Below are 488 nucleotides of genomic sequence, written 5' to 3' on the forward strand. Positions count from 1 at the left end.
TCATAACATCAACACACTACCACTACTCATCTATCTCTAAGTTTATCCATCTACTTTCTACCTCTATCTTTCTACACTATTTCGTCCCTCGTCTCACTCCATAAAAATACCAACACGCCACCTCCCACCAGCCCTCAGACCTATTGACCCTTTCAGTATGAACACGTGAAGGAAAATAAAACCTGCACAGATATTTTGATCAGGGGAAAGTGTGACGGTAAACATCCTCTGCAATATGCATATTTAAGATCATTCAAGTCTTTAAACAATCTGCATATATTATGTTAATGAGCGTAACCATCGTGGTGGCTCATTGAACTGCTGCAAAACTTCTTTGAGAGCAAAACGTATTTTTTTTCTCTCTCTTTTCTTTCCTTTCTTTTCATTTTCTTTTTCTTTTCCTTTTTTTTTCCTTCTTTTACCTTTGCGTTTGATTCTTTCATTCTTTTGCTTTTTTTTATTCTTAATCAGGATCTCGGTTTGTATAA

The sequence above is a fragment of the Penaeus monodon genome, chromosome 29 (genome assembly GCF_015228065.2).
Source record: "Penaeus monodon isolate SGIC_2016 chromosome 29, NSTDA_Pmon_1, whole genome shotgun sequence".
In the NCBI taxonomy this organism is placed as follows: Eukaryota; Metazoa; Arthropoda; class Malacostraca; order Decapoda; family Penaeidae; genus Penaeus; species Penaeus monodon.